Genomic DNA, 14,816 nt, shown 5'->3' on the forward strand with positions numbered 1-14,816 from the left:
GTAGAAGGCCTCCTGGGAAAGAAGACCGTAAAATCTGGAAACAGACAATGGGGAGCTAGAACTGACCAGGATTCTGGGCACCAGGGAGAAAAGGCCCCAAATGCCTGCAGGAGTGGGACAGAGAGGAGAGGGGCGTATAAGAAGCTAAGGGGAAAGCCTCCTGCTAACAGACCCATGGCAGGTAAATAGCACGAGCTGTTAGAGTTGGCTACTCCTCCCTCCTCCTTTCCATTCCAGAACTCTCCTGAAGACCCTCTTGGCACATGCAGAAGTGCGTAGTGATAGCTTCCTGCTCCCATTTACTTCTTACACAATCTTCTCTCCTATCCATAGAGAAGGCTACTCCTTGAATAGTTTTGACTGGGAACCAATAGTGATGACTAAAAAAAATCATTAACTGAGCCTCAGAAGGAAGGAATATCTTCAGAATGAGACCCGCAAAATCCTCCCCTCATGTCATTTATATTGAATGGGTGTTACCCCCGGACTTTAAATTATTTTAATATGCCTTTCAAGTCACTTTCCTCTTTGCATAAGCTCCCTGTTGAACCATTCCTGTCTGTGCTGTTGCCACCATTGCTGGTGCCCCTCAACAGTACCCACTCTCCCCACCCTCACATTCTAGGTGAAGAAACAGGGAATACAGTAAAACAGCAACAACAGCAAACTCAAAGAGGGTCAAGGGTGCAAATGTCCAAAGAGTGTTGCAGAAAGAAAGTGCTAGAGGAATCAAGAGGGCAGAGAGAGTTTTGACCAGAGGCAAGCAGAACAGGAGTAGCATTAGAAGTAGAGGTTAGAGGCAAGGATTTTGAGACAAAAGGCAGCTCTACTCAGGCAAAAGTGAATTCCTCAGTCCAAACTAGTCCATTCATTCCAAATGGAAGGGCTCAAGACATTGGTGCACCAGTACATGTTGGACAACTAGACATGGATTTGTAGACTTTGCCAATTTCCATGGTGTCAGTACTCCCGCCAAGGCCCATTTCATGCTACCAGCTTATGACCAAACACAGAGTTGGAAGACACACACAAAACTGACTCTCCCCAAGCACATGCAAGTTAGCTCAAGCACACCACTGGGGCAAAACCTCTGATACCTATTGCTTAAATTTAGCCAGATTTCACTAGCTCCCAAACAGCACTTTTCAAGATGGCGATGGGCTGACACAAAGCACAAAGCAGCTACATCAATACTGGATGTGCTGCTTTCGTACACAGCATAGGGAACTTGGCCTATTTTTAGCACTGCAATTCCCTGCATACTGTTTGCAATTCTCTGGCCCACCTCTAGTCTTAGTATTCCCTTCCATAAAGGAAAGGACATCTTATCAGCCTCTGCTCAGCCTTTTGGGCTCAAGAGAATGTGTACCAGCCCCAACTACACTGTTTACCACCATGGCTGGTCAACCTGATATCACCTCCCCAACTTCTGTTTGGATCTGCCTGGAAGCACAGGTGGTCACATACTCTGACTCTATCCATTCGTAGTGCTAAAATGGTGAACTTAAGCCTCTAACCTGGTAACCTGTACTAATATAACTCTTAAAAGTAAAAATACCTCAAGACTCTCTAAACTCAAAACTGCTTTTGTGCTGCAAAGAGAAACTGGAAACAACAGAAAGCAAGAGTTAGGGCTCCTGAGCAGACCTCTTATAGAAATCTCAGCTTTCCCTGGAGGCCCTTCCAGCATTACTCCACTTGCATTTTATAGCCACTCAACAAAACGGACTCTACTGTAAGGGTCAGGCCATAGCAACACTTCAGGACCTACTGCCAGTGCAAGTAGGGTGGTGGGAAGCAATTGGCTGAGGGTAAAAGGGAGCCTGTCAGAGGCAGGTGAGGCAATGTCTAGTCTACGAGTCTATACAAAGGACTTTTCTTCTATCCTGCAAGTGTCTCAGAGGCAGAGCAGTTTCAAGTGTAAGGAACGAAAAAACATTTTCCAAGTCCTCCCTCACCCTCTCTTCCAGGTGGAGATAAACACAGCCTTTCTCAGAGAACAAGATAAGCCAGAAATAAGTGAAGAGACAAAAAGATGTCCTGAAAAAAATGAATGTAAATATATATGTGAGAGGTTTTTTTTCTTTTACATCCAAATACTCCTGCCAATTATTTTTGAAGAAGTGGTTATGGTTCAACTGGAAGGAACTATTCTAGGTAGCTGTTCTGAAACATAGTCAATAAGTCCATTTATCATTTCTTGGAGTGATCTGAGCTTTACAACCATTCTCTCTTTCTCTTGGCCTCTACCCTTTGCTTTCCAAGTGAATTGCACTAAATTCATTATGAGAGATTTTATTGTCTCATATTCCCCCTTGCTAAATACCTGGCTGATTTCATTGTTTTCATGAACCTAAAAACCTAATTGACAGAGGGATGTGCATTCCCTTCAAATTGCACATTCATCCGCTGGAGGAGTCTCTGAGGGTATACTATCTAGCGCTCCAGAGTCCCTGGGTATTGATCCTGATATTGCACAATTTTCCAATAAAGACCTGAATCACACAGACATAAATTAGCAGAAGTACTGAAAATCTTCCTGAAGATTCACTGGGTAAGAGATGCAGGTGGTTTCTTTGACTCGAAAAGCCTACAGGCAATTGCATGCCATGTTGGGAAGGGGAAGAGATTTCCACTGGGAGAGCTTATCATTCCTTAAATGTTTATGTTTGTTTTCTCAGTTATAAAATTACCACCAAATATGTCTATTGTCTGAAGGGACTGATTTTTTTTCTTTTACTTCAGCCTTCAAGATAGCACATACATGACTTTTTAGAACATACTTTGATAAGTCAGGGGACTCTCTTTTGTTGCAGGAGAGATGTGTGGGCTCACCAATTTCTTTAACATTTCTCTTTTTCCTACCTGCACAGAAACACCACCCTGCACATTCTCAACACTCTCCCAGGAAGCACAGCTTATGACAAGAGAGAACCTAATATGGGACACACCTTACACCTGACATTTATAACCCTTTTCCTTCCTGCAGTGAAATCTTAAAATTTCAGAATCAGATGAATTTATCTGAAGTAACCTTTACAATTTAATTAGCTTCACTTTTGCTATCAGCAAAATGGGGAGAAACATATCTGCTGCTACCACACAATGAAGAAAGAATGGATAGCTTGACTTCCCTGGGGAAAGTGGCATTCTATAGAGCACAGCGTAAGTGCTGTTGGAGATGGGAGACAATCTTACCAAGTAACTTATGATCCAGGAGCCCAAGACAGGCCAAAGTCTGTAACAGAAGCCCAGAGACAACTCCATTCACTTATACTCCAGGATAGGACCTTCATCTTCCTTTCCTAATTTCTCAAGGTGCTTAGCACATTTTTATGTACAATAAATGTGGCTAACTAATGAAATGAAAGATGACTGGTCAGGCCAATTAGTGTCTTATCTTTGGTTAACAGCTATACAATATTTATTCCTATAAAACTGAAATGGAGGAGATTGGTTCAAGATGGCATAGAAGAAGGATGTGCTCTCACTCCCTCTTGCAAGAGCACGGGAATCACAACTAACTGCTGAACAATCATCGACAGGAAGACACTGGAACTCACCGAAAAAGATACCCCAGATCAAAGACAAAGGCGAAGCCACAGTGAGACGGTAGGAGGGGTGCAATCACAATAGAATCAAATCCCATAACCGCTGGGTGGGTGACTCACAAACTGGAGAACACTTATACCACATAAGTCCACCTACTGGAGTGAAGGTTATGAGCCCCACGTCAGGCTTCCCAATTTGGGGGTCTGGCAATGGGAGGAGGAATTCCTAGAGAATCAGACTTTGAAGGCTAGTGGGAATTGATTGCAGGACTTCAACAGGACTGGTGGAAACAGAGACTCGATTCTTGGAGGGCACACACAGAGTAGTGTGCGCATCGGGACCCAGGGGAAGGAGCAGTGACCCCAGGGGAGACTGAACCAGACCCACCTGCTAGTGTTGGTGGGTCTCCTGCAGAGGTGGGGGGTGGCTGTGTCTCACCATGAGGACAAGGACACTGGCAGCAGAAGTTCTGGGAAGTACTCCTTGGTGTGAGCCCTCCCAGAGTCCTCCATTAATCCCACAAAGAGCCCGCGTAGGCTCCAGTGTTGGGTCATCTCAGGCCAAACAACCAACAGGGAGGGAACCCAGCCCCACCCATCAGCAAACAAAGGGATTAAAGTTTTACTGAGCTCTTCCCACCAGAGCAACACCCAGCTCTACCCACCACCAGTCCCTCCCATCAGGAAACTTGCACAAGCCTCTTAGATAGCCTCATCCACCAGAGGGCAGAGAGCAGAAGCAAGAAGAACTACAATCCTGCAGCCTGTGCAACAAAAACCACATTCACAGAAAGACAGACAAAATGAAAAGGCAGAGGACTATGTACCAGATGAAGGAACAAGATAAAACCCCAGAAAAAAAACTAAATGAAGTGGAGATATGAAACCTACCAGAAAAAGAATTCAGAATAATGATAGTGAAGATGATCCAGGACCTCGGAAAAAGAATGGAGGCAAAGATTGAGAAGATGCAAGAAATGTTTACAAAGAACTAGAAGAATTAAAGAACAAACAAACAGAGATGAACAATACAATAACTGAAATGAAAAATACACTAGAAGGAATCAATAGCAGAATAACTGAGGCAGAAGAATGGATAAGTGACCTGGAAGGCAGAATGGTGGAAATCACTGCCACAGAACAGAATAAAAAGAAAAGAATGAAAAGAAATGAAGACAGCCTAAGAGACCTCAGGGACAACATTAAACACACCAACATTCACATTATAGGGGTCCCAGAAGGAGAAGAGAGAGAGAAAGGACCCGAGAAAATATCTGAAGAGATTACAGGCAAAAACTTCCCTAACATGGGAAAGGAAATAGCCACCCAAGTCCAGGAAGCACAGAGTCCCAGGCAGGATAAACCCAAGGAGAAACAGGCTGAGACACATAGTAATCAAACTGACAAGAATTAAAGACAAAGAAAAAATATTAAAAGCAACAAGGGAAAAACAACAAATAACATACAAGGGAACTCCCATAAGGTTAACAGCTGATTTCTCAGCAGAAACTCTACAGGCCAGAAGGGAGTGGCACGATATATTTAAAGTGATGAAAGGGAAGAGCCTACAATCAAGATTACTCTACCCAGCAAGGATCTCATTCAGATTCGATGGAGAAATCAAAAGCTTTACAGACAAGCAAAAGCTAAGAGAATTCAGCACCACCAAGCCAGCTCTACAACAAATGCTAAAGGAACTTCTCTAAGTGGGAAACCCAAGAGAAGAAAAGGACCTACAAAAACAAACCCAAAACAATTAAGAAAATCATAATAGGAACATACATATCAATAATTACCTTAAACATGAATGGATTAAATGCTCCACCAAAAGACACAGGTTCGCTGAATGGATACAAAAACAAGACCTGTATATATGCTGTCTACAAGAGACCCACTTCAGACCTAGGGACACAAACAGACTGAAAGTGAGGGGATGAAAAAAGATAGTCCATGCAAATGGAAATCAAAAGAAAGCTGGAGTAGCAATTCTCATATCAGATAAAATAGACTTTAAAATAAAGAATGTTACAAGAGACAAGGAAGGACACTACATAATGATCAAGGGATCAATCCAAGAAGAAGATATAAGAATTTTAAATATATATGCACCCAACATAGGAGCACCTCAATACATAAGGCAAATGCTAACAGCTATAAAAGAGGAAATCAACAGTAACACAATAATAGTGGGGGATTTTAACACCTCACTTACACCAATGGACAGATCATCCAAACAGAAAATTAATAAGGAAACACAGCTTTAAATGAGACAATAGAACAGAGAGATTTAATTGATATTTATAGGACATTCCATCCAAAAACAGCAGATTACACTTTCTTCTCAAGTGCGCATGGAGCATTCTCCAGGTTAGATCACATCTTGGGTTACAAACCAAGCCTCAGTAAATTTAAGAAAATTTAAATCATATCAAGCATCTTTTCTGACCACAACGCTATGAGGTTAGAAATCAATTACAGGGAAAAAAAGGTAAAAAACACAAACACATGGAGGCTAAACAATATGTTAGTAAATAACCAAGAGATCACTGAAGAAATCAAAGAGGAAATAAAAAAATACCTGGAGACAAATGACAATGAAAACACAATGACCCAAAACCTATGGGATGTAGCAAAAGCAGTTCTAAGAGGGAAGTCTATAGCAATACAAGCCTACCTCAAGAAACAAGAAAAATCTCAAATAAACAATCTAACCTTACACCTAAAGGAACTAGAGAAACAAGAACAAACAAAACCCAAAGTTAGTAGAAGGAAAGAAATCATCAAGATCAGAGCAGAAATAAATGAAATAGAAACAAAGGAAATAATAGCAAAGATCAATAAAACTAAAAGTTGGTTCTTTGAGAAGATAAACAAAATTGATAAACCATTAGCCAGACTCATCAAGTAAAAGAGGGAGAGGACTCAAATTAATAAAATTAGAAATGAAAAAGGAGACGTTACAACAGATACCGAAGAAATACAAACCATCCTAAGAGACTACTAAAAGCAACACTATGCCAATAAAATGGACAACCTGGAAGAAATGGACAAACTCTTAGAAAGGTATAACCTTCCAAGACTGAAGCAGGAAGAAACAGAAAATATGAACAGACCAATCACAGGTAATGAAGTTGAAACTGTGATTAAATATCTTCCAACAAACAAAAGTCCAGGACCAGATGGCTTCACAGGTGAATTCTATCAAACATTTAAAGAAGAGCTAACACCCATCCTTCCCAAACTCTTCCAAAAAATTGCAGAGGAAGGAACACTCCCAAACTCATTCTATGAGGCCACCATCACCCTGATACCAAAACCAAAGATACTACAAAAAAAGAAAATTACAGAGCAGTATCACTGATGAATATAGATGCAAAAATCCTCAACAAAATACTAGCAAACAGAACCCAACAACATATTAAAAGGATCATACACCATGATCAAGTGGGAATTATCCCGGGGATGCAAGGATTCTTCAATATATGGAAATCAATCAATGTGATACACCATATTAACAAACTGAAGAATAAAAACCATATGATCATCTCAATAGATGCAGAAAAAGCTTTTGACAAAATTCAACACCCATTTATGATAAAAACTCTCCAGAAAGTGGGCATAGAGGGAACCTACCTCAACATAATAAAGGCCATATATGACAAACCCACAGCAAACATCATTCTCAATGGTGAAAAACTGAAAGCATTTCCTCTAAGATCAAGAACAGGACAAGGATGTCCACTCTTGCCACTATTATTCAACATAGTTTTGGAAGTTCTAGCCATGGTAAACAGAGAAGTAAAAGAAATAAAAGGAATACAAATTAGAAAAGAAGAAGTAAAACTGTCACTGTTTGCAGATGACATGATACTATACATAGAGAATCCTAAAGATGCCACCAGAAAACTACTAGAGCTAATCAAAAAAAAAACTACTAGAGCTATTTTGGTAAAGCTGCAGGATACAAAATTAATGCACAGAAATCTCTTGCATTCCTATACACAAATGATGGAAAATGAAATGAAAATGAAATGATGGAAGATGAAAGAGAAATTAAGGAAACACTCCCATTTACCATTGCAACAAAAAGGATAAAATACCTAGGAATAAACCTATCTAGGGAGACAAAAGACCTGTATGCAGAAAACTGTAAGACCCTGATGAAAGAAATTAAAGATGATACAAACAGATGGAGAGATATACCATGTTCTTGGATGGGAAGAATCAATATTGTGAAAATGACTATACTACCCAAAGCAGTCTACAGATTCAATGCGATCCCTATCCAATTACCAATGGCATGTTTTACAGAACTAGAACAAAAAATCTTAAAATTTGTATGGAGACACAAAAGACCCTGAATAGCCAAAGCAGTCTTGAGGGAAAAAAAAAGGAGCTGGAGGAATCAGACTCCCTGACTTCAGACAATACTACAAAGCTGCAGTAATCAAGACAATATGGTACTGGCACAAAAACAGAAATATAGATCAATGGAACAGGATAGAAAGCCCAGAGATAAACCCACGCACCTATGGTCAACTAATCTATGACAAAGGAGGCAAGGATATACAATGGAGAAAAGACAGTCTCTTCAGTAAGTGGTGCTGGGAAAACTGGACAGCCTCATGTTAAAGAATGAAATTAGAACACTCCCTAACATCATACACAAAAATAAACTCAAAATGGATTAAAGACCTAAATGTAAGACCGGACACTATAAAACTCTTAGAGGAAAACATAGGAAGAACACTCTTTGACATAAATCACAGCAAGGTCCTTTTTGACCCACCTCCTAGAGTAATGGAAATAAAAACAAAAATAAACAAATGGGACCTAATGAAACTTAAAAGCTTTTGCACAGCAAAGGAAACCATAAACAAGATGAAAAGACAACCCGCAGAATGGGAGAAAATATTTGCAAATGAATCAACAGACAAAGGATTAATCTCCCAAATATATAAACAGCCCATGCACCTCAACATTAAAAAAACAAACAACCCAATCCAAAAATGGACAGAAGACCTAAATAGACATTTCTCCAAAGAAGACATACAGATGGCCAAGAAGCACATGAAAAGCTGCTCAACACCACTAATTATTAGAGAAATGCAAATCAAAACTACAATGAGGCATCACCTCACACCAGTCATAAATGGCCATCATCATAAAATCTACAAACAAGAAATGCTGGAGAGGGTGTGGAGAAAAGGGAACCCTCTTGCACTGTTGGTGGGAATGTAAATTGATACAGCCACTATGGAGAACAGTATGGAAGTTCCTTAAAAAACTAAAAATAGAATTACCATATGACCCAGCAATCCCACTACTGGGCATATACCCAGAGAAAACCATAATTCAAAAGGACACATGCACCCCAATGTTCATTGCAGCACTATTTACAATAGCCAGGTCATGGAAGCAACCTAAATGCCCATCGACAGACGAATGGATAAAGAAGGTGTGGTACATATATACAATGCAATATTACTCAGCCATAAAAAGGAATGAAACTGGGTCATTTGTAGAGACGTGGAAGAATCTAGAGACTGTCATACAGAGTGAAGTAAGTCATAAAGAGAAAAACAAATATTGTATATTAACGCATATATGTGGAACCTAGAAAAATGGTACAGATGAACTGGTTTGCAGGGCAGAAACAGAGACAGATGTAGAGAACAAACGTATGGACAGCAAGGGGGGAAAGTGGCAGTGGGGGGTGGGGGGTGGGATGAACTGGGAGATTGGGATTGACATATATACACTAATATGTATAAAACGGATAACTAATAAGAACATGCTGTATAAAAAATAAAATAAAATTCAAAAAAATAAATAAATAAATCTGAGCCCAAAAAAGACAAATAAACAAAACAAACAAAAAACTGAAATGGAAAGACTGATAACTCTTTTTTTTTTTAAGTTTTTGGCAGCACCACACGGCATGTGGGATCTTAGTTCCCCAACCAGGGATCAAACCCGCGCCCCTTGCAGTAGAAGTGCGGAGTCTTAACCACTGGACCGCCAGTGAAGCCCCAAGACTGGTAACTCCTGCTTTGAATTATAAAACGTCCAAATATCCAAATGAAAAGTGTCTTTTTGTTACCATTAGTGTCACTTTGTTATCATATCTCAATTTTATCCCATTTCGCAAATTCCTAGGATACAAAGTAAAATGATAGAGTCTTACAGACATCTCCTGAAGAAACCAAGAGTTTATCTCATCCCATCTTTCACTTTTTGGAATTCCTTTGGTATACTTCTGTTTGACACCAGTCAAAACATCATCAGTATGTTTTAATGTGATTTGTTAATTTGCAGAGAGGAAGGTATGAATTCTAGGCTGAATTCAATGGTCAGAGAATGGCTCAGCTGGATAAAGAGCAATTGGAGTGATTTTTAGTGTGTGCTATAGCATATCTCTACCTGATTTCTCTGAAATGTTACCTGGGCAGTTAACTGTTGAAAGTGAGCTTCTAGTGTAAATTATATCATTCTTCTTGTAAAGTTTTCTTTTTACCAACTAGATGGACTGCCATATTCAGAGGAAAACCATCAGAGCTGATTAGCTTATTTTACAAGTGAGTCCTTAATAAGTATCTCCCAGTGATAACCAAGACAGTAGTGGCAAAGATAAGCTTTTAATGGAAGCTGAAAGCCTTTGAGCATCATGGTGTCGGACTTCCTATACTGCTACTTTCCTGCTGAAAATTACTCTTTGATCACCGTATAATGCTTAAAGTATAAAATGCCCCAGATTCTTGAATGGCGATCATCAAAAAGAACACAAATAACAAAATTTGGCGAAGATGTGGAGAAAAGGGAACCCTCGTGCACTGTTAGTGGGAATGTAAATTGGTGCAGCCACTGTGGAAAATAGTATGGAGGTTTCTCAAAAAACTAAAAATAGAACTACCATATAATCCAGCAATTCCACTCCCAGGTATATATCAAAAAAAAAAAAAGACCCACAAAAACACTAATTCAAAAAGATACATGCACCCCAATGTTTATAGCAGCATTATATACAATCACCAAAATATGGAAGCAACCTAAGTGTCCATCAGCAGATGAATGGATAAAGAAGACGTGGTGTATGTATACAATGGAAACTACTCAGCCAGAAAAAACCATGAAATTTTATCATTTGCAGCAACATGGATGGACTTGGAGGGCATTATGCTAAGTGAAATAAGTCAGACAGAGGAAGACAAATACTGCATGATATCACTTATATGTGGAATCTAAAAAATACAAAAACTATTGAAAAATAACAAAAAAGAAGCAGACTCACAGATATAGAGAACAGACTAGTGGTTACCAGTAGGGAGAGAGAAGTGGGGAGGAGCCATATAGGGGTGGGGAGACAGAAGACAGTGAACATTATAAGCTATTGCATGGTGCTACCACCAAGCCACCAATGGTTGGTTTACTTTCAGCATCATTAGCTTCTTTGTTTGTACAACATTAATTTGAATAGTTTATTACATTACAATCTTATTTTTTAAGAAGAAGAAAACAAAAAACAAAGTACAGGTGCCAGTGATGCAAAGAACATATTTTATAAACATATTCTAATTGAGTTCAAGATAGAAATCATTAATAGTGTCAAGTAACTCATTTAACATTGACCTAAAATAGACTCCTGAGTGCTTGAGAAAACACTATTTCTAATCCCCTGCATTCTAGACAGAGGAACAGCCAATCAAGTTCAGGCTAATCAAATTCTCCACCTCAACAACATTCACAGTCTTTCCAAAGCCTGTGGGCCCCTCCAGAAGGACCCCAACCCCAGAAATTGGAGGGAGGGCAAAGGGACTCTAAGAAGGACAGACTGTGTAAACAGCCAAACAACTCCAAGACTTTCTTCGAGCCAAAATTTCCTGGGTTGTCCTCTTTCAAAACCCAAATTAACTGCAGGAATTGCCACACCTTCCCTCTGCAGACATAGGCTTTTTGGAACTCTTTGGAAGCAGAGCACCTGATAAATAAACCATAGCGCAATAAATTAAATTTGGATCACTGCATCTATCTCCTAGTATGAAAGAACTTCCTGGTCTTATTCTTTCAAGGTTTATATTTCAAGGCAAAACTTCATCATAATTTAGAAAGTTTCCTTTTCTATTGAGTCAATTTTCTGTTTTTGAAATATTGTACAAATAACTCACATATACTGCGTTGGGTAGGTGAATCATCTATCTTTTGATGAAAAGCATAAGTTCTCTTTAGAAGGAATCATTTATTTCTTAACATCCCCAAGGCAAAAACCTCCCAAGATAAAGCTAGGACTCTTACCCTCTCTGGCTTGACACCATATTTACAAAATAAATTCTCTAAATCAAATGATCTTCAACATATGACTTTGGGGGTATGTGCTCTTTACCTCCTAAAAAGAATGCTATTCAGAAATGTTCACTTATTCATTCAATCCTTCATTCACTAGACATTCATTGAGCACATAGGGTTTGCAGGGCACTGTGCCAGGTGTTAGCACTAAGGATGAAGATGGATAAAATTATAGATGACTAAGAAAGGATCCCTGTGCATTTGGAGCTCAAAAGTTTACAATGCATGAGCTAGGCACAAAATACAAGGAGCAATTAGGAGGAACCAATACGCTTCCTAAATCTGGTTGCACACCAAGATCACTTGAGAAACCAATTAAAAATAAAGATTCTTGGCACCCATCTACTGAACCCAGATCTACTGAATCAGAGGGGCCTGGAAGAACCTGAGAATTCATGTTTTAAAAACAGCCCAGTTAATTCTGAGATTTCAGCCAGATTTGGGAATCACTGAGCCTTAAAAAATATTCTAGTGGCTAGAAAATCCCACGCAGCCCCTACTACAACCATCAAAAGCATTTTGCTTCATGCCCGTGTTCAAGATCAGGGTCACTGAGATCCTCATTTACAAAGCCAGAAAGCTAGACTACAAAGAAATGGCCTCACTTGCCCAAAGAGAATCTCCAGGGAGAGATGCATATTTGACTAGGAAGTCAAAGCTTTCTAGATGTCATGATGTTATTAGGAATTCAAATACCCATTTCAGCAGTATGTAAGACGATTCACACAGAATCACAGCTCATCAGAGCTGGGCAGGACCTCAGAGATGGGAGTTCACAAACTCAAATGGTGACAGAGCTCAGGTGGTGACATAAATGGCTGAAGTAGGCTGGAGGGGACAGAGGTTAAAGGGGGCACTTGCTACTCCACTCTAGCTGGAACTTGCCATGAAGAGTATGGGCCCAAATGTGCCAGGTCCTCCAAATTTTCAAGAGAAGCCAGAAATCTGGATTTGAAAAACTAGCCATGCAAATAAAACAGACTTTTCAGTCAGATTTGACACGTGGGCCACCAGTTTGTAATTCCTGGCCTAGTCCAAAGTCTTCATTTGACGTCTGAGAAAATAGACTCGTCCTATTTCTCGTATCATTTCAGTTTGGCCTGCCACAGCGAGGGGGGAGAGTTGTTGTTGAATTTAGCTTTGCTTTTTTTTTTTTCCTGGATTTGAATTTTTCAATGTTATCTATTGGTCCAGATGTTCAAAGGCAAGTTTGCTACCAGCCTCATGCAGCATTCACTATGCGGTGCCGCCCAGATCCCTATTACCCCAGTTGGCCAGCCTCAGCTCCAAGCCCTCTCCTGGAGTTGCCTTCAGCTGCCTCACTCAAGGGTGTGTCCCCTCCCTGCGCATCCGGCATCCAGTGACTACAGGATGGCCATGTATAAAGTCCCGGCCTCCAGGACCAACTCAGGACGACTCTGCAGGGCCATGCCAGCTTCAGAGCTCCGCATGGAATTGGCTCAAGGCTTCCTGTGCCCGCATCACAGCTCGGCTCCTCTCTGTGCCCAGCCCTACCTCCCCTACAGCTGTGGATCCCAGAGTGGTTCCCAGTACACTTCCAGCACCGTAGCTCTGCCTTTGAGTCTGCTTCCCAAGAACCTGGTCTACAACACCCAGCACATCGGGATCTCAGCGAAAATAACCTCATCTGTGAAAGTCCAGATTTGCGAACTCAAATCAGAGAACAATGTTTTGCTTCGTGAAAATGTCTTCTGTTGTTTATCTTTTTTTTATGGTTTTATTAGTGTTTGAAAATCATACCATAGCAGACGCCTCCCATTTCATGCCCCCCACCTCTGATCTTAGCTCAGCTGTGGTGGGCAGTTCTGGAAGCTCAGACTCACCTGGTGCTCACAGGGCCCCACCTCAAGTGTGGGCCACGCCTCCTTCTGCCTTCAGGCTTGGGGCCTTTTCTGATCTGCAGAGGTTCATTGGGCCCTTGAAAGTAGAGTCTGGAAAGGGGGGGAAGTTCCTGTCAACAAGGACTAGGAGCCAGGAGATTACTGCTCCCATCTCCCGGCCTTCAAGCAAGTCCCCATTGCGAGAACCTCCCCGCAGCCCTTAAACACCCCAACGTGGGCTTTCCCCCTCCCCCTCTCCATCTCCTTGCTCCCTCACCCCTCTGCCGGGGATCATGTTCCATATCAACTACACCAAGTCCTTCTTCACGAAGCTCTTCTTCAAGTGGGACCCAGACTAAGACCAATGCATCCTCAGTTTCTAAAACTTAACAATACAGAAGACTACAAGAAGAAAGTGAAAGTCCATTTTTGAAACATCCCACCAGTCTTATTTCTATGCATTAATGCCTACTTATAGTGGGTTTAGAAACTTTAATAAACCTGATCAACCTAGATACTCTGTTCAGTAACTCTGCAGGTCACTTCAAACACCGGTCTTATCAAGTACATTTACTTCAGTAAATTGACTTCTACAGTTGTTTCATTCATTTACCTATTCATTTAACAAATGTTCATTTCAGGTCTTATCTGTGCAAGGCACAGTGCTAAATACTGCAGATGTTACAAAGACATGTCCCATGCCCTTAGGATGCTTATACATATTTTTTACTACTCAATTTTTCAGGACCATATTGACTGAACAAATTAAGGCATGCTTGTTTTCAAAAATCATATTAGGATTCCTTGAAATCTAGTGCCATAAGCTTTAATTAAAATCTGAGTTTTCACCCAGATGGTATGTACAAGATGAATGGATTCCTGGGTTCAAATCTTGACTCTGCTACTAAGCAGAAGTGTGACTTGAAGCTCATTTTTCTTGTTTGTAAAATGGGGGATAAAAATAATAACTATCATAAGCAGTTGTGAAAATAAAATGAGAGAATCAATATAAATAACTTGATGTAGTGCCTGACACAAAGTACTCAATGCATATTCCCTATAATAACAATTATTATTTTCC

The 14,816-nt window shown here is 40.4% G+C and overlaps 1 long non-coding RNA gene across 1 annotated transcript in view; it reads right to left on the reverse strand.

The window, feature by feature from the left end:
- LOC130707675 (uncharacterized) overlaps positions 1-13,797 on the reverse strand; it is a 129,051-nt gene extending 115,254 nt beyond the window's left edge. The window contains exon 1 of the long non-coding RNA XR_009007685.1: positions 13,739-13,797. This is a non-coding gene — a long non-coding RNA (uncharacterized LOC130707675). The remainder of the gene's footprint in view (positions 1-13,738) is intronic.
- Between the last annotated feature and the right edge of the window lie 1,019 nt (positions 13,798-14,816).

This window comes from Balaenoptera acutorostrata, chromosome 3 (assembly GCF_949987535.1).
Source record: "Balaenoptera acutorostrata chromosome 3, mBalAcu1.1, whole genome shotgun sequence".
NCBI lineage: Eukaryota > Metazoa > Chordata > Mammalia > Artiodactyla > Balaenopteridae > Balaenoptera > Balaenoptera acutorostrata.